Source organism: Podarcis muralis, chromosome 3 (genome assembly GCF_964188315.1).
Source record: "Podarcis muralis chromosome 3, rPodMur119.hap1.1, whole genome shotgun sequence".
NCBI classification, from domain to species: domain Eukaryota; kingdom Metazoa; phylum Chordata; class Lepidosauria; order Squamata; family Lacertidae; genus Podarcis; species Podarcis muralis.
The window spans coordinates 69,185,965-69,212,602 of record NC_135657.1 but is presented as its reverse complement, the minus strand read 5'-3'; the positions used below and the strand labels follow the sequence as shown (position 1 = coordinate 69,212,602).

General features: G+C 40.6%; 1 protein-coding gene across 2 annotated transcripts in view; it reads right to left on the bottom strand.

Moving 5' to 3' along the window:
• Positions 1-25,978, bottom strand: part of HS3ST5 (heparan sulfate-glucosamine 3-sulfotransferase 5) — a 142,291-nt gene extending 116,313 nt beyond the window's left edge. The window contains exon 1 of one of the 2 annotated variants that reach the window (XM_028723214.2): positions 24,827-25,978. The gene's annotated coding sequence lies outside the window, so the exon portion shown is untranslated. Of the gene's footprint in view, positions 1-24,524; positions 24,637-24,826 lie in introns of those variants that run through there. The other variant, XM_028723215.2, reaches the window with a different exon arrangement.
• Positions 25,979-26,638: the final 660 nt, after the last annotated feature.

The window sequence follows — 26,638 nt, the reverse complement described above, 5'->3', positions numbered from 1 at the left end:
CGTGTAACAGAATGCTGGGAATTGGCATTAATGTACAGGTGACTGCTCTTTTTAAGGAACAATAAAGATAAAATATCCTCAGTGATAAATGGGGCAATATCAAACAGAAGTTGGACTGCTTAAATAATGAAGTACACCACCGCTTTATAGGGAATTCTTCACTCTGCTGTTATAATTCATTTTAAATTAAGAAAGGCTGCTATAAAATGCAACATTTACATCAACAAATAAATGACTAAAGCAAGCTTTTCAAAGGTGTGTTATATTGTCTTAAAATGTCCTTAGAGAATTAAGTGAAGGCTTCATGTGATTCATTTCCAGGATGCGAAATCAAGCTGCCTTGTGTCAGTAATACAAATTTTCAGAATTAATACTACAAAATGATTTGTTTTTCAACAGAATTAAAACAGAATTCAACAGTGAAACTTCTGCAGGGATGACTAAAGGGCCTGGTGCAGGTTAGAAAGACTAATGTGTGTGAGAGAAGGAACATGAAAATACATATATGTGGAGAAAGGAAATTTCACTTGGGATTTTGGTATGTGATATGCTGAATGGAAAAGAAAGAATACAAATTTACAAGCATTATACTAAAAAATATATCTAGTTTTGTTGTTGTTTTATTCTTATTTCAATCTTCTCTCCAATATTTCCTGATTAATTGCTGGTGTTTTAAATATAAGTACAAATATTTCTATTTTAAATATCGTGCCTTCACTTTGCTGAATTTTAGGGAAACACTAACCTGGATATCATACAGGAATGATATTACCTGGTTCAGAAGACAGATCCATCCAGCTCAAAATTTGGGATAGAACCACATTCTGAACCAATACATACATAATCACTTCCTCAGTCATCTTTCAAACACTTTAATATTTTACATTAACTTTTGGGCAGAAAAACAACAAAGATTGGGTTAGAAAGTTTCTAAAACATATGCCAACATTTTAGATGGATTGTTCTCTGTTGCAGAGAACTGAAATAATTATGGTTTCTTTGGGGCTTAAGCTTATTTGGGTCTTTATGTGCTTATCCATATTAAAACATTTATTAATTTATGGGGAATTTGTGGGCTAATTTAAGCCTTGACCTTTTCTTCCCAGTTACACCAAGCTAATTGACATTAATATGGAATGCAGTGAAAACTCCATTGTTGCCTGCCTGATACATTATGATCAGGAAAGGTCATTACAAATATCTAATGCTCTTGTGTGAACATTCTGTCAAAAGATACTTGAGGGGGGAAATCAGGATGTGCTTGTTGCAAATTAATTACTTGAAGCTACGGATGTATTTTATGTCCCTGTGTGTTAAAGGTCATCAGTTTGCATTTATCTATTTGTTTAAACAAATTGTGATTCTGACACCACTTTGTGCTCAGACTTTTGACGACAGTGATGTTCAGTTTAAAGTTCAGGTTGCTCAGTTTAATAGGTATTCCTCTTTATGAGAGGTTTGTGCTCTTGATCATGCCTTATTCATTGCATAAATCACCTTCAAGAAATATGTTCTGCTCTCACTTTCCAATCTTGTTTGGAGCTGTTGCTAACAGCTTTTAATTTGGGAAGTCTATCTCTGAGCTGACTGCGCCTCAGTGGTTTCAGCTCAATTGTTTCCCTAGCCAGCAGAGCATTTCATTTTTCCTGAAGGTCACTACAGGCTGCCAAGGCTTTGAAAGCACACCCACATTTTCATTGATGCTGCAATACAACTTTGCAGTACCATTAGGATAAATGGAAGTGGGCATGCATGTGTGTGGCTTTTCCTATCAACAATTACATAATTTATTATAATTCAAAATAAACAAGGCTAGCAGCGAAGGGTGAATTGCAAATAATATGGCTTCTTGCATTTGTCTTTACTTTTCTTCTATTGAAATCATAAGATTTTGTGTGTGTGTGTGTGTGTGTGTGTGTGTGTGTGTGTTTCTACTGGATTGGCTGTGTGCTGAAAAGAAGTATAAACTGACTCATAATATCCCTGGCTTAGGCAAGTGGCTGTTTCAACCATGGTACTACAAATTTGCACCAACAGAAGATGCAGTTAGCTACAGATAGATCAGGGGTGCACAGCCTGTGGCTCTCCAGATGTTGGATGACACCTCCCATCATCCCTGATCACTGGCTATTCCAGCTGGGGCTGATGGGAGTTGTAGTCCAGAAACATCTGGAGGCCCAGAGATTGTGCACCCCAGAGATGGATGAAGGCTCCCAGCAAAAGAGTAGCGCAGTGGCCATCTGTTGGAGGGTAGATGCCATTAGCTCCAATAGAGAATGGAATTGATTCTTCCCCTTCCCCAACTTTCTCTCTACGCCCTCTCTCACACAAACACATACTTAAATGATAAATTAAGTGCTAAAAAAGTAACACCTGTTTTGAAGTAAGCTAAAAACAGCAAAACTGTTATTTCTATTTGCCTTTGTGCAAGTAATCTCTGGGTCTCTTATTCCCAGGCCACACTGTTGGGAATTTTAGAAGGCAGAGGTAGTGGTGTTGGAAGGACCTACTTTTTGTTGTGCTAATGGTTGGGAAGCTTTGTTAGGAGCTGGTCACACAGAACAAAAGCAATTGAGGAAAGTAGCCTTTCCCCATTGCTCATCCACAGCAACCATGTTTCAAATACTGTATGTATGTCCTACCTCTAAATATATGGTTATACTAAGCTATTGTAGCTAACATTCACTGGTAGGTCTATCACCCTATGAAGACACCTAAACCAGTGGCTATCAACACATCTTCTGTCAGAGCTCCATAAATTATTTATGCATTATGTAAGGAAGTGAATATATTGCCAATCAGTTTCATTGGGTGACCCTAACAGCTTTATCAGAGGAGCTGTTTTGCACACCATATATAATTTAATAAATGTATCAAATCCTTCCTTCTTCAAATTTTCTCTAGGCCAAAAAGTCTTTTAGCATTTATTTTTGCCATTTTGGCCCATACCACAGAACTTGTGGGGCAATATAAACTGCAAATGATGGCTGCTGGTTAAGCTAAGTTGCAATTTGTGGAATCCTCAATAAACATGTAAGAGGAACTTATTCCTCTAAATCAGAAAAACACACGCATACATATTCACTGACCAAATTTCATTTAGATTTTAAAACTCATATACTCAATTACTATCACAATTAGCAATTTTAGGCTAGATTTAAATTTAACTTACATTAGAATGAGATTTTTGTGCTTGAGAGAGAGATACCAACATTAGCATGGGATGAATCTAAACTAATTATCAGATCTTTGGCTTTTTAAACTATAATTAAAATACTGGAAGGCTTTTGTTCAAAATCATGTTGATTCTTCACTACTATTTTATTTTAAAAATGTTGAAGTGGCAGAGAAAATTAGACCTTTCAGAGCATCAGAGATATGATCCAAGTACAGTAACAGCAACCAAATGTGGTTGCAAGTGTTCATATACATATTTGTCAAGAACCATAAAACTTACCTGTTAATATGCTTTGGTTTAACAGGCTATTACTTCTCCTGAATGAGCACAGTGATACATATTGAAATATGCCTGCTTGTTTAGTGGCGCTTATGGTACAGTCAAAAGCCCATATTAGATATACCTTTTTATATATGTAAATAAAACTCCCTCACACTTTATAAACAGCAAGATAAATAGGTAGCTTATTGATGTAGTAACACTGGACAGAAACTGATAGAAACTGCCTGAAATCTAAAGGTAATATTTTGCTTCCACCAATTCTAATGGTCAAATTACACAAGACATTACTCATGTGATTTGTCCCTGAGTGCAAGGTATTTCTTCCACAAATAATCAGTAAAGATGGGCAGATATGGACTAGGACCATATCTTAGGATAAGAGGATCCTAATCTACATTGACACCTGCTATTTGCTTGATGAAGAAAAGCAGAAAAGGGGAATCCAGATCAGGATTACAACAGTAGGCAAAGGGTGAAATTCCTCACTCCCTCAACCCAGCACATACCCCTGTATTTTTTTCTTATGGAGGGAGATTGCAAGATTAATGGACATTTAGTAATGGTATCAACGGATTATGTTTGTTACTGAAGAGTTAAGTGGTAATTGTCGGAGTAATGTAGTAGAGTGAAAAGGAAGGTTTGTTTTCTCAGTTTCAGAGGGTTGAGAATGACTGTTTGGCTGTTCTAAACTTTATTTCACTTTCTTCATCTGTCACATCAGAAGAGATGGATCCTAAGACTTCAGAAACCAGCAAAACACAATAGGTCATTTGGGTTGATATTGCAATACAACTGCACCACCAGCCTTACAGATACACCTGCACAGATCTAAATGATTTGGTTTCCAGTCACATATACCGTACTTTCTCCTTCCCAAGCTCAACTTCTAGATGGTTCCATTGAGACAATAATTACATTTTAATTTCCCATTACCAAAATGCCAGAAGTTTCCAAAGCATTTTTAAATAGCAGCCATTGATCAGAAAAGGAAACTTATTTATGTTAAGTGGATAGAAGAGGAAGGCAGAGAGCACTCTTTCATTTCCGCCCTTTCCCTTTGTAAACATGCATCCTCAAATACCATTTAAGTTCACCATAGAACTTGACTTCTAGAAAAGAAGTATATTTTGCAAACCACAGAGATTTACTTCTAAAAAGAAGTATAATTTTCACACATGAATTTATAGCACATGATCTCATGAGTTAGTGTGATATGCCTGCTTTCACTAATACACAATAAACACAATGAGAAACTTGCATTTGCTACCATATACAGTGGCTACATTCATACGCCACAATAAATTATAGTTTATCATGATTGTAATGACCTTTGGGCTCACATACTTTCCCTCTCTTTCTTTGCTGCAGCCATGAAGAAATAGCTCAGTGCTATGTCTGAACTGTAAATTGTGCTTCAGCTTTACTTTGGTTCGTTGAAACAATCCAGCTTCACAACCCATAGGTGGAAGTCAGCTTATTCGAACAGACCATAGTTACGATTAATCACAGTTTGTTGGGTTCATAAGTTACAAGAAGTTGTGTTAAATCAAATATGGAAGCAAAAGCTTTTCCTTGCAGCCAAGTCAGAGCAGGAGAGGAGAAGCGGGAGTGCATGAACTAGACTCATTCCCATGGTTTATTGTGGCGTTGAATAAGCCAAAACCATTTGCTCTCTTTCCTATTTCTGTCTTGAAATTAGTTTGTTACCATCATTGTTCCTCATTATTTTTGCTTTCACTAGACTGAGATACAAGTCTTACATTACTTTGTTAATCATTTTCATGACAATACACAGCTATGCTTAGGAAAACTCTAGCGTTTTGGCTCAAGTTCAAACACGGGTTATATTTTCACTAAATGAATATACAATTTATGATGTGACCACCCAGGAATCCAGCAAAAATGGTTGCATAGAAAATATGGCTTTTAACTGAAGGTCAAATAAAATTATGATGAATATTTCAAGTGGTCAATTTAAAGAGGGCATTGCTCAGGGAAGGAGTACCTAAGGTCTGGAAACTGGAAACTGATTTTCCAGAGTGCACCCGTTCTGCACTGGATATCATTAAATTGATTGGTAGTCATCCTTAATATCACTCTTTCCTTAAACAAAGCTTTCTGCCTGAGTTTTTCTTCTTTTTCACTGCTTTTTAACAGTAGTTAGAAAGAAAGAAAAATGGGAACTCTGATCAAGTGATAGTTTAATATAGCAGGACATCACAAACAAGTAATAAACCAAGGGGGGAAATCAGTGTAGTGGCCTCAAATAAGACATTAGTATATGCATCCTAATTTGCAATGTGAAATTAATGAAAATGCATACCTTCAACTGCATGAAGAAGGGACAACAGAATCACACTGGATTGCATGTCTATTTTTGTATTAGACATGTGCACTCACATCCAGGCCCAATGGTCCAAACCTGTCCATGTAAGTGGGATGGCTTAAAGGCCATAAAAAGTTTAGAATCAGTCTTCATAGTACATAAATAAATCCCCCCTGAAAGAGAGTATGACTCAACATGACTCAAAGCATGTTGAATTGTATCATTAGAGCATACCTCTGGTTCAATCCTCTTTTTTAAAAAAATGATAATGAAGCCAAAATATAACCTTGCTGGATTACAGTAATATATTTTTCAAGAATTAAGGTTTGCAACATTATTCTAGGTAATTCATTTACATTGCATTTCCTCTGTATTGGTTTATGTCTGAGTCTCCTCCTGCCTGCCCCCAGGGGATGGGTTAGGAAACAGCCTAGAAATGAAGAAGGAACCACCAGAGACCCAGGTTTCTGAATGATTTCCTTATTGACTTGCCCCTCTTCCCACACCTCCTTCCACAGCTCATTTACTCTTCTTCTGTCCTGGGTGGACTCTTTATACTGCCTGAATCATTTTGTGGCACGTATAACAAGCAGCAATAAGAAAAAGGAAGAGGAGGCAACATTAAGTAGCCCACAACAGTAAGTTGATTTAAATTTGTGACCATGTTTCCCATTTTACAGAGAAATGACCTTTGTATGACATATCCTGTATACAATGGGATGTCTGGTCCATGTCCACTATGAAGTTAAAGAACCATAAGAAAGCAGAGGCCCTAGAGCTGGCCACGAATGTTTATCAGACTAAGCAGGCACAAAAACCACCTTGTCACAGTCTTCTCTATCATAGTGATATGTACCATGTGCTTCTTTCAGTTATAGGATCATATCAAAATTTCATGTGAATCTGTGTACTTTTTTGTTCTCTTATTGGTGATGCACAGATAGTCTCCATATGGTTACAGCATAGGCTGCAACACTAACAGGTTGACAGAAAAGAAAGGTACAGAAAAGGAAAGTTCTGCAGAGGCAGCTTATCTAGAGCAAGCCCAGCTCTCTCCTTTCCTTGCAGCAAGACCTCATGCTGGGTCTGTGCTTATTTTTAATATTCAAATTTGCACTTGAAACCATTACAAGGATGTTTATTTTGCTGCTTTAATGTGAATGCATGCATGTGAAACTTTGTTTTATAGGAACAAACACTTTCCTATTTGCTTAATTATCTAGAGGTATTCTATAGGTTAATTTATCATGTAGAATTCAAAGGGGTACATAATAATGAGGGAAGCCACAGTTATGCTTAGTTCGTATTAACTGCTTCCATAATGTATTGGTAGAAAGTATTAATATTTCTTTCAGATTTAAGTTCAGCTTAATACACAATATTCTGGCACGGCTGCTGAACACTAAATGTCATGTAGCTACTTTAACTTCTATTTACACAACTTCATACCACAGTGGCAAACTGAAGTATGTTTGCAAGCACACAAGGAAATGAAGAAGCAAGTTGCAAAAGAACTGGGCCATATTAAAACCCAATTAAACCCATATTTAAACCCAAAAATGATTTGCAAAGCAGGAAGAAGGTGCAAGACCTAACTAATAACCAAACTGTGGGCAAGCCAACCCTGCCCAGGGCCCGGGCCTGGGGTATCCCATCCTCTACTCCCTTTCACATGAGTAGGGAGAGTGGACCCCATTCTCCATGCAAGTGTTACAGGTGGGTCCCATAGTTGCTTCCTAACCATGTCATCACTTCCCACAGCCCTGAAGGCAGTATCAGGACTACACCCCTCCCCTGTCCAAGGGTGTTCACCAAACCTTAACTTCCTCATAAGCAACCTGCCAATGTGCCTATTCGTCTTTTTAATGACTACCCCACCCCTGCTAATACCCCCACCACATCAGTACAGAGTAGGGAAATAAACCTGACAGCAAAGCTGATCCCTACCAGTCCCCGCAAAGGTGACCAGACACTAGCTTCACTGCCGGTAGAGTGGAAGGTGGGTAGCCTGCCAGATGAAGATGCCATGAGTTAAATAGCACCCACATCAGCCCTTCACTCTCTGCAATGTTGGTGCAGCATGTGCCTGTACACTGAATCCACTTGCCAGACCCCTCCATTCCCTGAGTGGCTGCAAACCTTTGGACATAGCTTTGAATACCTGAACTCAGTTTCTCCACTGTGATCAATTTGTATTGGTCTCTTAGATTTAGTTAAGGGCTTTGACTCAAGGCAGTGCTTGTTACAATAATCTGTCCTCTTTCGGAGGTCTGGAAACTTGTGGAACACAACAAACTAGTCTGATGAGAATTTACAATGAGCATGACTGGAATTTATGGCTACTCACATAGAACGGCTACTTGCATAGAATTCTGCAACCATACAATTATGCTTCATATAAGCATATATGCCCCACTGTCAGCAACAAACATGTACCTTACTCACATTCTTTTTGTTAGAGTATTGATCAAGAATGGGAAAGATCCAGTTTCAAACTCTCATTCAGAGCCACAAAGCTCACTGGGTGGTTTTTCGTCAGTCATTATATTTCAGTCTAACCTACCTCATAGCATTGTTGTGAAGATAAAAGAGGAATTCATCCAAATATGCTACTATGAGATCCTTGGACGAAAATCAAGGTATAAATAAATAAAAATAACGCTGGCCTATTTATTGCTAAGGTTGTGTCTGGCCTGCATGACTTCAAACTGTAAGTGTAGGAAATGAGGGCTAAACATGCATTCTATTAGTTTGCCAGAAGTAGCTTTTACATCACATGAAAGCTCAAATATAATGCAGAATTTAACACTTGGGAAACCTTGGGGCAATGGAATAACCTGCCCTGTGAATGCAGCCACTATCCTGCCCAGTAGTATACATTTAACTAATTCTGTGCAGCTAATTTCTCTCAAGTAAGTGAAAAAAGGATTGCATCATTTCCCCCCACAGCATAGCTAAAAGTTTCATTAAAAACTATGCATATAATAGTGTCAATACATTATTTTGTTGATATACAAATGCAGCCTGCCCCAGTGAATGCCTAGACACTGTTTGCTTGCTTGCTTGCTTGCTTATACTTTATGTATTTATTGTATTTATAATGTACCTTTCATCCATGGACATAAAAGTTGGCACAACAGGGTACCCAAATAGTCTCTGACCGGCATAGACTTTCAGCAAGCTTGCTTATTCATGTGATTTCACACCATGTCCTGGTTTGAACTTTTGTCCAATTCAGTTTAAAGTGTTATCTTTCCTACTTTGTCATCAATTATAAACAAAGGGTAGCACTACAGCCTGTTGTTACATACTTATCTGAATGGACACCAACAGCCATTCATACTGCAAATTTAGAATATTGCCCTGAGAATTCTGCCAGGCTTATTGAAATCTGCCAGCCAGACTTCATTGTTTTATTGTAAAAAACCAAGCAAAATGGTGTAAATTGTGACTTTGCTCATAAATGAGGTAAGCCACAGCACTTGGATATAAGTTGATCTAGCCTTCAACCCCAAACACAATTTTATAAAAGTTCCATTAAAATCAATAGGATTTACTTGCAAGCAAGCATGTTTAAGATTGGGGATTGACTTCAATGTGACTAAATCTCTTAAATCCAAGTAATCCTTTGTAACTGGTTTGTGGATTAGGCTGCCTTAAACCATATGCAAGCACAGCCTTCTCTTAAAGAGGTAACTCTATTCCAAAACAGCAGACTTGCTGAAACAGACTCACTATGCACAGTTTCAGTGCAGTTTCGTCAAAGCATTTTATGGAATGAAACTAACAAAATGTAACACATCTCAGAAAAATGAATGTAACATATTTTTGACCCACAGGAAGTATAATTTTCTCTGAGCTTCACTGCAAAACCCATACTCTGCTGATACTGGTAAAGCAATTGTTAGCAAGAAGTGAGGAAAGGAATGTATTTTCAACTGAAATTGCAAAGAGAATAGTAGCAGAGCATAATTATTTAAATGAAATTTGGCCCAAACACCAGAACTAGCACCACTAGTTTGGCAAAATATGCTACACATATTTTATAGAGAACACAGATCAGACAGGCTGACAATTCTGGTTTCATGCCATGAACAAACCCTACAACCAGGGCTATAACACACCAATTTAGGCACATTTGACTCTCATTTCAAAATAAAATTGCAAGTGCTGAAACAGTGGTACTTGACAGTCTCCTGAAAGCTTCTGTGGCAGCTGTGGGGAGGGCTGGAACATGTAGTGTGTGCTTTAAATCCTGTACATTTTTGTAGTGCAAAAGCACAAAAAAATTAAAAAGAAGAGCCATACATCAATGGCAGTGTACATCATTTGCCTACAGATGTTCCCTGAAACATACACGAGTATAACTGACATTGTACAAGATAAAATCCAATGGAAAAAATCACGAATGAGAATGAAAAGACACTTCCATTATTTGATGAAACAGGGAGACATTACAACTCCATTCATGTTACTCTGGCTAAGACATCTACTCTGCAACACGGTTTGGATTTACTTAGTTTTAATTTCTACTATTTATGTTGTTGTAACCTTGGAACTGTAGGGTAAAGGGTGGATGAAAGCAAAACAATGATAATAATAAATACAACCAACCCTAAACTTGGGACAGTCAACCTATATTACAGGTGGCTTTTCTATTCCTCAGACAGAAGTATATTTTGCTGCACAACCCAATACTTTCATGGAATGTCAACATCTATAATAAAGTCAGCACCACTTTTCATATCTATTCAGCATATGACTGAGACAGGTATGACTAGAAAATTAAATACAAAACGAAAAGAGAAATGAAATACTTTAAAGTGTCTGATATCTCTGCCTGTCAAAACTTTTGAAAACAGTTTTCTTTGCCTTACAAATTAAATTGTGGGCAAAGGGGTTTTTTTAACCATACCTTGATTAAAATTTGTTAGAGGCATTATAGGAACCAGATGAAAATGATTTGAAGAAAGCCAGTTAGCTGCCCTTATCTAATAAATTTCTGTGCATGCTGCACAACAGGTAACCGTTTATATTGTCTTTTTATGTCCTAAAGTCTGTAACAAGTTTATCTAATTTCATTGATTAGTCGTGGTTGTAATTTTTTTAATAATGGATCATTACAGATTAATACAACTAGATTAAAGAAATGCAATTTCTTATTAATTATTAATCTAAAGCTATGGGGAGATTCCAAACAAAATAAGTGTAAGAGAAGAGAAATTGATAGCCCAGCTGTGTCCTTATCTGGCCAGGGACAGCTTCTAAGTTGGATTAGTGCAACACACTGTATGTAGGGCTATCTCTGAAGATTGTTCAGAAACGTCATTTGGTTCAAAATTTGGTGGCCAGGTTGCTCACAGGGCAAGACGGTTTGCGCATATTACACTGATCTGGCCTGACAGCACTGGCTGTCAGTTAGTTTCTGGGCCCAATTCAAAGTGCTGGTTTGAACCTTAAATGGTTCAGGACCACAATACCTTAAGAACCACCTCTGCCCATATGATCCAACCCAGACCCTGTGATCATCATCTCAGGCCTTTCTTTGTATACCTCCTCTATGAAAGGTCCAGAGGGTGGCAACATCAGAATGGGCCTTTTCTGTGGTAGCTCCCCATTTGTGGAATGCTCTTCCCAGGGAGGCTCACCTGGTGCCTTCATTACATATCCTTAGGCACAGGTGAAAACGTTTTTCTTCTCCCAGGTGTTCAGGTGACTAACATTCTATGGCTTTTAAAAATGTGTTTGTGGGATGAGGATTATTGGGGGTGGGAAGTTGTTTCATTGAGTATTTTGTATTCTCTTTTTGTATTTCTCTGTTGTGAACCACCCTAGGCTCTTGGGCAGTATGCAAATTTAAATAAATAAATAAAATAATAAAATAATATTAGTTGGAATATAGGTATACATTTTTCTGTACATTAACTGAATATGATTACTAGATCACAAGTGCAAAATTAGAAACGCTTTGAGCTTATTTAAAAATGAGCATGGACTTATTTCCAGCATAGTGGTGTATTATCCTGATATATAGAAGGTGTTATTTATCATTCCTAAGCAACACACTTATCTATGCCAGCAGACTATCTATACCAGGCATAGGCAAACTCGGGCCTCCAGATGTTTTGGGACTACAACTCCCATCATCCCTAGCTAACAGGACCAGTGGTCAGGGATGATGGGAATTGTAGTCCAAAAACATCTGGAGGGCTGAGTTTGCCTATACCTGATCTATACCTTTAATAATGAATTCACAAATAAGAGAATAAATGCTAGATCAGAGCAGCATTCTTCCCACTGTGACTGGATGCCTATGGGAAGACCACAAGCAGGACACAAGTGCAATGGCTCTAGCCTTTCCCAGCAACTGGTGTTCAGAGGCAAGCTGCCTCTGATGTGGAAGTTAATGCAGAAATCATGATCCATGAACTTGTCCAATTTCCTTTTTTTAAGCACCAATGTTGGTGGCCATCACAATATCTTCTAGTAGAAAATTCTATGCGCTGTGTGAATAATTACTTCCTTTGTCTATTGCTCCCCCCTTTCAGCTTCATTTAGTGACCCCAGGTCTGGCATTATGAGGAGAAATAAGTTCATAAGCTGCATTTAAAACTGAAAGTGAACCTACAGGGAGCATGAACTGAAACCTAAGAATGCAGATTTTGTTTAAAACAGGTTTAGTTTAGGTTTCTGGTTGAGGTTCGCTACAGCCAGTCAAGGTTTCGCTGCTGGAGCAGAGCATTCCTTGCACAAGTAGCTATCCTAAGATTGTGCCACTGACCAACAAATTTATTCAGGAGAGCAATTGTATGCTGTATATATGAATTAATGCAAATAGAAATGAACAGGTTATGTTAGGGCCAAACCAGTGCCAATAGGAACTAACTGCAAAGACCAACAAGGAGGTTTTTGACATAATTGTTTCAGGGAGAGGAAAAGGTTTAGCTGCCCCTTCTCAGGCTGCACAGCCCCAAGGCACAGTTTAGGCTTTTTCTTGGCTGTGATTTACACAACCAAAATGCATGTTAATAGCTGTCAGACAATTAAATGACTCCTACTTTGGGGTCCTAGAATGATTTCTTTCCTAAGCAAACTGTAAGGTGAGCAAAAGTATATCTAGTGCACCAAACAATGGCAGCTGCACATTCACTCCCAAGTACGGTATCTTTCCTCCTGATATGAGAAGGATAAGGCAGAATTTATTTTAGCACCTGCATGCATTCCTAAGCTTTGTGCATCCCTCCTTCTCCCTTTGTATAATGCCTGCTGGCACAGCTGTTTCACTTACATATTTTGTTGTTACTGCTGCTCCTGCTGCTTTATCTTGTAACTGACGTAGCTTTTCATTGTGCTGCCACAGCTTCTTATGCTCCACTTGGTTCTTTTCTGTGACTTCCACACCCCAGTTTCCTGAATTCAGTCTGATGCTGACTGCTCTGACTTGTCTATCTTCCCCTTACAGCCTTCTGTGTCATTCTGTGTAACTCGACCTTGTCCTCACCTGCAGATCTCTTTTTCAGCACCACATATTGTGTTGGGCATCCAGCCATGGTATTGGGACTAAGCATAGAAAATACCCCACTGCTTTTGGGCATGGATTGAAACCCATTAGCCATCTGTTCCCTGTGATCATTATGAATAAATCCTGCTCTGGGCTGGTCTATAGCAATAACTTTAAACATCTCTAGTTGTTCCTCCACTCTTCCAACCCCTTAATCTAAGGATAGTGCAATTCTGAATAATTTGAAATCAGATTGTAAAGTAATTGTAAATATATATAATCACTTCCTTCAGGGTTTTGTTTTCTTTTGCAATTGGCTGTCTTCATTTCCTCCACAGTTGCCACTAAATTTATCAATGGCTTCCCTTCCAGGCACTATGAAGCTACGCCTTTTCACTTATTATCCTAATGAAACAAGCATACATCGTCCAAGAATACATCAAAGTAATGCAAAATTGTTTTCTTTCACACTCAGTCCTAAAAAAGAGGAAAGTGGTTTCAACTCCTTTTTTATTTTCAAAGATGAATGCCAGCAAATAGTCATATTTAACGGTTTTGAGGTACATGGGAATAGAGTACCTCACAATTATGTAGATGCATTTGGGAGCAAAGGTCTCTTTTTCTTGTTATAATTTAACTATAGAAAAAGCTTTTCTTCAGAGAGCTTTATAAAACTGGTAAAAACCTGTTTTTAAGTTTTGGTGGGTTGTTGTTTTTAACCTATAGTATGTGTCTGATTACTGAAACAAGTTAATGGAAATGGGAGAGCTGCATACTTGTCTTAAGAGAGTACCAGAATGATGTTGATAGTTTATTCTAGGCTGCTATAAACCATTCCATTAAATTAGGATTTTTAAAGGCACCTTTGCAGAAATGTTTTGTGATTCTTGATCCTCTTATAGACAGATTGGAAAGGATGGTATTTTACCAAAATGGTTTGTTGGATGTGTCAAACTATTGTCAGAGAGATCTGGGGTCAAATACGTCCCCAGCCACAAAGCTTGCTGCATGGAGCTTGGGCCAGCCACTATTTCTCTTTCTAGCCAACCATATGGGGTTGTTGTGCTAATGAAATGGGGGCTAGTTAGTTGACTGGGAAGAACCATGTGTGAAACCCTGAGCCCACTGGAGGAAGGAGAGACCATAAATATAATAACAAACTGTACTAGGATGTATTTGAGCTGACTAACATGGCAAATAGAAAATGCAGTCAAAATAGATGAATCAAGATTTTTACTAGCTACCATAATTTTTATTAATGTTAAAAACAGCAGAGGTCTCCTTCCCAAAATCAAGTAACATGCACACTAAATATAAAGGACAGATAAGCACCACTCAGCCATAACTTTTCAAATAGGACAGATACCTCCTGTCAGAACTACGTTGCCTGATTAGTTAACAGTTAATTCACCCAGGGATGTACCCTTGGTTCAGTGAGGATCAAAGTGACATTTGGATGGAGGCACTTTCTTTCCTGCAGAGCAGGATGAATGGCAAACCCTTTTGTACGTGTCCTAAAATTATAATTGCTCAGTAAATTTCAGATCAATGTTAATGGGACTCTTTGCTCAAGACTGTTTTCACTTAAAGTAGTTCAATTTTCTCTCAGTTTGTTTCTTTGTACCTTAATCCTCAATGCATTTCCTACGAAGGATGTTCTACCATATCAACAAAACTTGCTTCCAAATGGTGTGCTTAAGATCACAGCCTCAGGGGGCAAAAAATTAAAATAAAGTATTGTTCTTATCTTCCGCTATTACTTCAAAAGAAAAAGAAAACTACAGTGATATGAAAGAGGTGGAATCAATTACATTGGTACACTGCTTGATTTTTTTTATCACGCTCTAGCTTTTTCTAGAGCTAAACTGAGTCACTGTATTATTCACAAAGATAATGCTTAAGGGTGCAACAAGCCATAGGTTTATCTTTAGAAAACTACCCATTTTCCATTCTTCCGTTTTGTCACAATCATATACATCTTAAGTGAGAATATAAGGATCCTAAAAATTGTCTATTAAGAAATCACATAAAATAATAGAGGTATTCCCGTAGTTAATGATAGTGTTTGCCATCTTTTTATTCCTACAAAATAATTATTCTACATTGTCCTAATTATCTGAGTGCTCCCCCAAACTAATTCTTCCAATGCCAACTTTGATTGTATAGGTGGTGATGCTGATCATTTAACAAAGTTATGTATAGATTACCTTATAAATGAATACTAACATATTCAATTTTTTGTATTCATTTATAAGGCAATCTATACATAACTTTGTTAAATGATCAGCATCACCACCTATACTAACATATTCAAATAGGGGCATGGATGGTGCTGTGGTCTAAACCACAGAGCCTAGAGCTTGCTGATCGGAAAGTCTGCAGTTCCAATGCCCGTAATGGGGTGAGCTCCCGTTGTTCGGTCCCAGCTCCTGCCCACCTAGCAGTTCGAAAGCACGTCAGAGTGCAAGTAGATAAATAGGTACCGCTCAGGACGGAAGGTAAACAGTGTTTCTGTGCGCTGCTCTGGTTTTCCAGAAGCGGCTTAGTCATGCTGGCCACATGATCCAGAAGCTGTCTGTGGACAAAAACCAGTTCCCTTGCCCTATAGAGCGAGATGAGCGCGCAACCCCAGAGTCATCTGCGACTGGACCTAACGGTCAGGGGTACCTTTACCTTTAATATATTCAAATACTAATGAGATTACACAATTGTTACATTTAATAAATATTAGTGGTCACATTGATTATGCAAATGTTATTTTTAGCATTTATTTAATTAAAGGTCATATAGGTCTAATAACTAATTAAAGCTCTTTGGTGTGAGCTGTGATACAAACTCATTTTTGTTGCTGATTATAATACCATTACTTTGAATCAGTAGTATTATGCTGTGTAGCAGAGGTGTAACTGGGCTTATTATCTGCCAGAGCTCTTGCTACTATTAGAAGAGAGACATTGTGTCCTTTGTATTGTGCAAGACGCATAATTATATCAGAGAGATATCCAACAAACTCATGCGGTGAATATGACTAACATTCATAGGCACCCGCTCCTAGGGGTTGAGGCACTTTCGGCCCAGCAATATTTTTTTGGTGCTTTTGTTTTGTTTTGTTTTGTTTTAGTAAGCCAGTCCCCCTCAATGTTCAGAGGGCATTTGGTTCTGCCCCCGGCTACTCAAAATATTGTGCATGTGACATCAGGATGTCGCATCAGGCCCCCTCAATCATCTTGAGAAGCTGGCACCTCTGCTAACATTGGATCTCACCCTCAAACTTTTCTAATAATCTGGGTACTTCGCAAGTTTGACATCATGACTGAGTTGCACCAAAAGCAACAAGGCTTGAGTTTCACTGAAACCAGGCCTGACCTCAGGTTAGAACAGGTCTAAATAATCTGGGTCTTCCAAAAATGTCTGTAGTTGTCTCACCACTAAACCAAATGTTATCATCAAGTTTTATAAACTTTGCTAAGGTTGCCCATAATTACCAGTATTAAAGCTGTTTGGTTGTACTCTAAGGTGGTTACTCTTGTTGAAGTTCAGAGGCTTAATTCACACCACTTTTACAGTCAAAAACTGCAAATTAGGAATTCACTAATAGGATATGAATATGCAGTTGCTATATTTGCCAAGAATAAAGCAAAATTTGTTTCAATGTTTTTTTGCCAACTTGCATCTGTACCTGTAACCACCAGAAACAGATACACAGATAAGGTGTTGTGACTGTGCTCAGTCTTGTCCCTTTACAACTCTTGACCAGTCTTGCAGACCTGCACCTGGTGTTCTCTCAGCTAATGTGGGAGCACTTTCAGCTGTAAGTCACTCAATAAGTGTGGGAAAGCAGAATCTTTGGGAAGAATGACACCAGAAACAAACTCCCACTGTTTTTAGGTTTGCAACTTTTTTGCTGTAGAAGGAACAGCAAAAACAACAACTCAGTCCTTCTTGGTATTTCTCTTAAGTAATACAAATGTCCACTGCAAGAAAGTGTAAGAGAGATCTACTTTGTAAACAGTATGAACATGAAATCGATTCATATGTGTTAATTAGCAGTGAGCATTCTCCCATGAAAGCCAGTGTGTCCCGGTGGATACAGACAAACAAACAAAAACACTGAGCTGAAAATGTCAAATTCTGTCTTGGCCACAGACTCACTGAATAGCCAAATCTCCCATTTTTACTTTGGAAATAACAATGATACACCTCAAATGGTTGCTGATGAAGTCTCTGTTGTACGTGCCATCCATAGCAGAGGCGTAAAGGTCTGCAGGAGCTAATAGAGCATTTTCATTTATGACCCCCTCCTCTGTTATAATCTGAGTTTTGTCAGATCTGAAAGTTTTGCCTGCAGGCATGCTGCTAAAATGCTTTTGTTTAGCTGGGCACTTAATGTTTTAAATGAACGGATTCAATACTCAGAAACTTTATTTTCTTTCATCAGTCGATGCTGTTCTGGTAAAATGTCTACTTTCACCTGCAATCCAAATCCTTTTTGCACCAGGCCGGGGAAGGGGCAGGAATTTGACTCTTCTACCTTCAGTCGACTGCCAAGAGATGACACATTCTATACAGCTGAGTCACAGTAACATAATCCTTCATACATCATTCAATTTCCACACTGTACAATGTATATATTCAAAAAAACACCCCTAAATTATGCTCCATTAGCATTATCGTTGAGGGCTCCAGCACTCCTGTTTAAAGAATTAGTAAGGAAAGATACAACTGTAGGCCCAATCTGATTGTTTCCAGCTACTGAAGAAAAGGGACTTCTCAGTAAGGATGTACATAGAATCACTAAAGTATAAGGCTGTGCTGTCACTGGACATGTCACCAAAAGACTTTCATTTCCAAACAATAGTTTCTCTGCTTTATGCAACCCATGGAAAGAGTACGTAGCCTATTCTGCATAACCAGGGGTAGGATTACAACTATAGATCTGAGGAGGTAACAGTGATAATGATATAGCCCAATGATCTTGCACAACAATATTCCACTTCAAAATTATCTGTCTTGCCCTTTTGTTACAGCTGAGTGTGCTAATTAAAATGATGTACCATTCAAGAACACGTCAACTGCATTTGTTGTTTCAGTATTCAACTACCTTCACAAATAGATCAGCGCTTGTGCTTCTCTTCAATAAACCTAATAAAGCATGCCATCTCAATCTCTAAGTTACCAAAAAAAAGTGACTGAACCCCTTTTCAGTCTCATGTGGACAACTGCTTTTAGCGTTCCAGCAGTGTGGAGTTTGGTGCAGAAGCAGATGACTACACGTAGGTTGAAGTAGATTCCAAATGGCCCCAACTAAATTTCTTGCAGCTCACAGTGTTAGGTGTGATAGAGGGCAGGGATCCAGTCAACAAGCTGCCTGATTCCTGGCTGATGCTACCACCACAACCTGAATGTCAGAAGTTGATGTGAGTTGCCAGAATCTCAGACCCACAGTAATGGGGAGGGGGAGGGGTGGTCTCCTATTACTGTCCTAGTATAGACCAGATGTGGAAGGTTCTCCCTCAGGTGTGTCCTAAAGACCTGCATCCTAGCAACCACCCGTCACACCAAATTGACATCCAAGGCAAGGTCTGGATTGCAGCAGTAAACTCGACCAGAAAGTCACAGGCTGTGGACAATAGAATACAACCCACTCCTTTCCCTTTCACCACATGAAGGCACCAAGTAGGAACCCCAATAAGCAGCGACCCCAGAGTTGTCTTATAGTTAACGCAGAATTCTTTGACTATACTCCAGAAAGCTGTGAGATCTGAATATAGCTCACACTCAATGGGCCGTATCCAATGCTGTGGCTCCACTGGTGGCAAAACCAACTTCCCTGTCCTCTTCCTTTCCTGATACTTCTAGCCCCTCTGCTCCCTCAAGGAAGTCCTGCTGTGCCAGTGATACCATGCATGTGGAGCATTGGGTACAACCCAATAATTTCATCCAGTCAATACAGGTACAAACAGGGATAATTCTTACATTATCTATGATATAGTGTGGGGCGGGGAGCTTTTTAGCATGCTGCCTTCTGTGATCTGTATGGAGACTAGTTGCATTTATTGTGCCTGACACTTAAAAAAGTTGAAACTTCTATACAAATTATACTTAATATGAATTTAACAATATGAACCTTCTTGTGGAGTTAAGTTCCTTTATAATAGGAACTTTACTCCATTCAGAAAATGTAATTATATGTGCTACATTTGTGCATAGAATTAGGCCTGCTGAGGTCCTGGAATACATCTGCATGACAATGCAATTTATCTCTCTGTGAAAATAAAGTGTTGCCTAACAGCTGTCTGATTTCAGTCTTCCACATTTCAGTCCATCCTAGTTCTAATGAAAATGTAGGTACAAGTATAAACTGTAATTAGAAAGCATGCCTTAAGAGCTAATTCTTCTTGTGTTAATTATACCAATAAACAAGCTAATTCAAATGGAGTTATCTTAAATAGAAAGGTATTTTCAGGGGGTGGGAACATTCAATTTGTTTCCTTTTACTTTGACTAATTCTTTGTTTCATAAGTGCAATTCAAAAATAATTGTTACAGTCAAGTTCCAGACCTCAAAGTGTTCCTAGCACAAACCCAAATAATAAAAAATCAAATTTGTGGCAAACATGAAAGAGAAAGTAAAATAAAAGCAACCCCACCATCCATTCTAAGAGTGAGTTCATAGAATGCCCCATCACAACTTTATTTATACTTCTGCAACTTCATCCCACACTGGTTCCACATGGACTCCCCACTACAGAAGGTGGCACTGGGTGACCACAATAGACTGAACACAGTAACCTGCTTCATTCACTTATAACATTTCTGGTTTGGGGCAGAAGCATAAAACCCACAAGTATGGGAAGTTACCATCTGGGCATGCATTAACAATATTATTTGTATAGTCTTATGTGATACTCAATACACTCCCCAATAAATGCTCCTTTAAAATATTAGGCAGTACAGAGACAATTTGCAGTGTACGGCTATCCTATGTGGAGTCACAAACAACATTTCCTCACACTGAATATATAGCAAAACCTACCCTGGGTAGCAATGTATTCTTGCCATCTTTGCCTGTATCTGCACAGCTTACAACTATTAATCACTGCTGCATTTCTTTCAGAAGCAAAAGCGCACATAGCATCTTTATTTTACATAGTAACTAACACTTAAAGGCCTTGGTTTGTACCAAAAACTTCATTGTATATACAGATCCTTCACAGATTTGATAAATTGTAATTCCCAGCTATATGTCTTGCCAAAGTCTCTACTAAAATGCTGTATAACCACTGTATTTATGACTGTCCTTTGAGACTACAACAAATGCACACAATTATTCAAGATTATTCCAGCCATTAAGTTGCGAGGCTTTATTGCTGCAATTTGAATGGATATATTTCTTCTTTACCAGGAAAAATATGGATTGATCACCTCTGTTTTCAAACAATAACGGAGAAAATACTTAATCTAATTCCCACCAAATAAAAACCTAGATCATTTCCCACTAGCAAAACAGTCTACTGCACATACAACCCACAGAAACAGTGACAATGTCAAAGAACAATGTCTGCTACAGAAATTAAGGGATTTATTTCTTTATTTACAGTTTAATGTATTTACCCAAGTAATACAAACTCCAATATCTGATATGCCTCCTGGGTCAAACAGCTTGGTTGTGTCAACCTTTTCTTCCTTCAATTAACCTACTTTTATAAAACAAGATCACTACCCTGTACTTTATTTGGTCCATTAAAGTTTACACCATGCTACACTGGTACCGGTTTGTACTTGAGAATTTTCCTGAGGATCCAAAGGCTTTGAGAACATTGTATAAACAATTTCACTGGTAGGTGTCTTTCCCACAACAATTTTATCTCTTCGGGATTAATTTGAAATTATTGTCACGAAGGAAGACATATGGCAAGTGTTACGTAAGAATGGAAACTCCACATGGATTTTGCTGAAAAGGCCCTTGTGTTAGACACTAATGCAGAAACCCTGCTCACATGGGTTTTCTATTCTGGTATGTTCTCCAAGTAGCAAATGAAAAGAAAAGAAAAGAAATGGTAACCCATGGTCCTCTTTAGTTAAGTTTCCTGGGCAGCCTTCTGTATGCATAGTCAATTCCAATCCTTGTTCACAGATATATCCAGAATTTCTGGTGCATATTTTTTTAAAATCTCAAAAGCCTGAAACTTTTCTCTAAGACACAACAGTATTTTATTATTATTATGTTCTGAAGGCACGTGAGGCCATCACCTTGCTGAAACTAAGCAGATCTGAGTGTAGTCAGTGCCTGAAAGGTGATCACTTCAGAAACAAAATAAAAAAATTCCTTCCAATAGCACCTTAGATACCAACTAAGTTTGTTATTGGTATGAGCTTCTGTGTGCATGCACACTTCTTCAGATACCAGAAACACATGCATACCACCTGGGGTTCCATTGTGGAAGAAAGGCAAGATACAAATGTAAGAAAATAAATAAACAAATGGTGCACTATTAAACATTTCTTGTGTTCAAAACACTATGTGATATGGCATAGCAATCAAAGATGCAATGCTGTGCATACACACACATGTATGTGCCTACACAAACACACACCCTACCAAAGCAGTATTCTGCTGAATAATGTTTTGGAAGTCCATGCTTTTATGCTATTTCCTTCTTCTATCCCCCCCCCCCAACATATTCAAACGTGTTTAGATATTAGTCTACTCTTCAAATAATATTGTAACCTTTCTTTTGAATGCCATATTCAATTCATAAAATGTCATGGTCTATGCAGTGGTTTTGCCCTGACAGCAAGACTTACAATGATTCCAGCATCCAATTAATATCCCAAGAGGACATTGTGCACTTCTATGTGCACTGGTGTTTCCCTGTTTCCTCTTCAAATGCAGTTGTTCTTGTGTTCTGTTGCAAGCTACTTTCAAAAAAAATCCTGAGTTTTGAAAGTGGTTTTTGCAAAAAGAGGTGATGCTCAAATGTAGGTTTCTCAGAAGTCCTACTGCATTTGTTGAGCTTGCCTCACAGTAACCCTTGTGGATCCAAGCCAAAGCATTTAACACTCAGATCCTTAAACGATGGACTGTACCAAGACATATCACTATAATATGCCCATACAAAAGTAGTCTTATAATGTATTAGCTTGCTTAGAATGCTTAGAATGACATCATAAGAATGTTCAAATATTTTCACGCACCATCTTTTTGAAAAATTCTCTCAAGAAAGATATATTTCAAGTCATTGGTCACTCTGTTGGCCAAGTGCTATTTGAATCCTTCACTGTGGTGCATTTATAAACTGGTACCACATACACATCTTACGGAAAGAAGCAGCTTTAGGCTGATAGCCCAAAGAAAAATTCTTAGCTATAAGATATTTCAGTATGGCATTGGGGAAATTATTTTCCTTCTTATACAGTTAAAGTTTGCTGCAGTCATCCACTTCCATATTTTATTTCATTTTGAGTAAAACAACAGTTATAAACTGAAAATTCCGATGCACACATATATGATATGTTGTTCCAAACAACTAGATGTCAACTCTTCAAGACTGCTGCACTGAGTACTTTGAAGCTTTACACACAGAGAATGCTATCTCACTTGGCTTATTATCAAGGAAGACCATGAGAAAATAAAACAGAAGAATAGTCTCTATAAGAATAGTCTCTTTTTTGCAGTCTAGTGTCTTGCATTACTAAAATGTTTCTCACAGTTGTCTACAAAATCATCAAGCGTTTATTAATACCTTGCAATGAAGTTAAATTGGGAAAACATATCATGAAGTACAGGTGACATCCTGCCTTATCTGAAGCAGAAGTGTTAACAGCTGACAAGCTGATTTAAGTGATCAATAGTTCCATGTTGCCTCCCCCTGCCCCAAACTATTCTGGGCAGACTAGGAACAGTGGGTAAGGCCTCCAGTTAGGAACAATTTTATATATCCAAAGGCTGTCCTGGGAATCTGATCTCTGAAGTTGCCTATGCAGACACAACAAAGAGTGTACAATGAAAATCGTTTCACTTTCCCCATATTTGACAAATAAAAGAAATTTGCAGGATAAATACAAGGTGCATTGCCTCCAATCCATTAACTGCTTAGTCCAGAATAGTATCCTTTAGCTTGCCTTTAGGAAAGTTGTTTCTATATTGTGGCCACGACAACTCAAAGTGCTTTAATCTTGCTACATTTACCCTGATTTTGAAACTTGCACTGATACCTTGTATCAGACTACTTTCCAGCCCATCCTTGTCTTTTCTCCTTAGAAAGCATTTAACATGGCCCCAGTGCTTTTACCCAATGAAATCCATATGCTTTACACTGCTCAATTCCACAACAGAAAGAATAAGCTTTTCAAGTGAAACTCAAAAGGACATTATTGTCAAAGCACTTGCCACTAAAATTAAAGAGAAATATTGAAATCGCTTAGCAAAATCCATTAAAAAGTCTCCAGCAATTACCGGCTTTATATGTTTCACACAAATCATGCCAAGCAGTGTAAAAGAAATTGGGGTGGGGGGACGCTCCCCAGTGCTTCCCCCATCTAGCCAAATGCCTCTTGACATTTGTCAAGCCAGAACTATCATAAATCTTGAAGAAGTTACAATGCAAAAGAACAAAAAACCCCAAAACATATCCCTGGTTAAATGAAGCCAGACACTAATTTGATATAAAACATTTTGCAAATATTAAGGCTTCCCTTAAGGGATCCATATTTCACAATTACGGCCAGCTATTAAAGCACGCGATGAAAAGAGATGGGATGGGAGGAAGAGGGGGAGGGAAGGAGTTGATGAGTTTTCATACCCGATGCTTCCTTGGTCCAAGTGCAGAAATGCCCACAGGAGAGCGAGAACTCGGAACAGGAGGAGATCCGAGGAGGAATGCACCCGGATGGCAGGAGGTGGTACTGCCTTTCCCAATGTGGGAGCTTAATAGCTTGGACAAACCTCACCTTCCCCAGGTAAGGAAGGCTGACTCTCTCGCTGCCATAGCCCAGCCTGGCAATGGCATCTCTGCTTCTCCGTCAGAGCCAAGTCTCCGGGGCAGGGCGCACACCAAGCCCTACCCTCCTAAGTGGTTGCCAAGCCCCTTTCCCACCGATCTCTGCCACAGATCCTCGCCCCAACAATGCACAGAGCCCGCCCGCCCTTTCCCCAGCGTCCTCAGCAACCCCCAGAGCTGCCCGGCGGAGCCAGAGCGCGGAGGCATCCCCACATTGGAACACAATGGGACTTACTCCCAGGTAAGTGCGCACACGCAGGATGGCAGCCTCCAGCAGCCTCCCGAACAATGCACTGCAGAGCGAGAGGGAGAAGGAGTGTGTGCGTGTGCCTTCGCAAAACTGCACCAGGAAGAGAAGCAGTGAGGCGCCCCTTTGCAAGCCAAACACGCGCGCGCGCGTGCCCACGTATACAAACACATGCACTCACCCACCCCAAAGTGTGTCCCTAACCTTCGAGCCGAGGAGGACCCAAAGTGCCCGCGCCGCGCCAGAAGGCGGCACAGTCCCCAAGCCCCTTCGCTGAGCTCCATACTCACGCGCAGGGCTCTCCTCCGCGATGGCAAGGCAGCTCCAGCCCAGCAGCCCAAAGTCCTGCTGACGGAGGGCGGGGAGGGAGGGAGGGAGGGAGGGAGATGCCCGCTCCACTCCTGCTCTCCGCCTGCCCGCTCCCCCGCCTCCTCTTCGGGATTCGCTTCTCCTCCTTCCTAGCTCCGGCTATGGCACCGCTTGGCGCTTATCCTTCGCCAGCAAGAAGTCTCCTTGGCGTCTTCCCCGCCAAACCGGGCAGCGCCTGGGCGACGGAGGCAGAGAGAGAGAGAGAGAGAGAGAGAGAGACCGCGGGCAGCAGCCGGAGCCGTAGAGCGCGCGGGAGAAGTAGTGGAGTTCAGGAGGCGGCGTTTGCTGCACATCCCCCAGCGGCCCAGGCCAGGTGCGGCAGCCGGAGCAGCAGCAGCAGCAGCAGCGGCAGCGGCAGCGGCAGAGCTCGCTCCCGCGGCGCAAGCACAGCGCGACCACCACCACCAGCAGCAACCCGCGTCCCTTCACTTCCAGTCAGCTTCGCTTGTGAGGAGGGCAAGCGGCGGGGAGAGCGCGAGGTGGCGGCGGCGGCGGAGAAGGTGGGGCTGAAGCACATTCTTGCCCTCACTTCCCGAGGCGGCGTACAAACTCTCTCGAATTCCTGGCGGCAAATTGGCCCTCCCTTCGCCTTTGGGAAACAGCCGCCAACATCGCCCGTTGCCTTACGGCTGTGTGTGTTGTTCCTCAGTCCTCACATAAACCGGAGCCACCTCCTCTGCTGTCCCTGTGGCGATGTTTGCACGCAGCAGCTCCTCTCTCGGCTCCCCGCTGCCTGGGGTCGAGTCACGGCAGCAGCTGCCGCCGCCGCCACAGCTTCTTCTCCGCCTCTTCCCCTTCTCCGGTCTCGGAGGGAGCCGGCAGCAGGCAGCCTCGTCTTCCCTGTTCCCGCCAAGCGAGCGAGGCTGCCCTCCGCCCACTCCCGCGGGGCTGCCAGCCGCCCGCCGGGAGCGGCGCAGGTGCTGCCAGAGGACGGCCCGGCAGCAGACGCGCGGCTTTCGGAGAGGGCCCGCCGGGAGAAGCGCGGCTTCCCTTCGGGGCCGCCGCGCTGCCGCCTGGCTCCCCTCCCGGCCTTCGTCCCGGCCAGAATGGGTAGCCGGGCGCCGCCGAAAACTCGCAGCGTCGAAGCGCGCAGACGAGAATTTCGTCGGCTTCGCTGTCAGTTTTTGCTACCTCAGGCTGTTAGCTGGGCGAGGGGGGAGGGGAAGAGGGAAGCGAATTAGAGCAGATGCCAAGCCTCCCACAGATTGGATAGCGGAGCCAGTTGTGCTTTGGAGCCCCCCCCCCCCTTTAGCAATGAAGAGTTGTGCGAGGCTAGGATATCCTGACTCAGCACAATTCATTCCATCAGGCTTGCACGCCGGATAGTGACTGGGGTTGTTAGCAGTTCACATGGCAAAAGGACCAGTCCGTTCAAGTGGCACCAGGAAAAAAGAAACATGAACACAGAGCCTTTGGCTGGAAGACACCCACTCTGAGACACACAGGGAGAGAGGGAGAGAGCGAGAGAGCTAACCTGACTTCAGAAAGAATTGTTTCACATTCCTCTGTGGCAAGACTTGCATTGGTTTACATCACAGGTGGGGAACCTCAAAGCCCAGGGGTAGCAAACATGGCTCTCTAGACATCTCTGTCCAGCTGTTGGGGCTCTCCTGGGCCATGCCTCCTCCCCAGGTCGCTCCCCTCACTGACCCCACTCCACACGCTTCTCCAGTTCTTTTGCCTGGCTAGGATGTATCCTCCTTGAATTCAAATAACACCTTTTGCTTGCCTGG